This window comes from Salmo salar, chromosome ssa09 (genome assembly GCF_905237065.1).
Source record: "Salmo salar chromosome ssa09, Ssal_v3.1, whole genome shotgun sequence".
Classification (NCBI taxonomy): Eukaryota; Metazoa; Chordata; class Actinopteri; order Salmoniformes; family Salmonidae; genus Salmo; species Salmo salar.
Genome location: NC_059450.1, coordinates 84,209,322 through 84,209,673, shown reverse-complemented (window position 1 = coordinate 84,209,673; position 352 = coordinate 84,209,322).

Sequence of the window (352 nt, the reverse complement as noted above, 5' to 3'; positions counted from 1 at the left end):
TGCCTATTGATTTATTGTACATAAAGATATTTGGTAAACCTAACGCTTTTCAATACAATTGTGTCTGTGCAGAATACGAATCTGGACTACAATAATACCGGACGTTTTTAAGAAAGGCTGGTTTATATTATTCCTATGAATACTTTGAAATATGCCAACTGACCCTAAATCAACGCTCGGTGGCATTTTTTTTCGGTAAATGCTATTCGGGATTCCAGGAACATACCTACTACCCTTAACCGTAACCCAGAGATCCAACATCGCGAGACTTCCGAAAACATTTGCAAAATAGACCAAACAGACCACCGCAGGGTTTGGTGTTTGAGTTGTCATTGAATGAAGTGAATTTCTT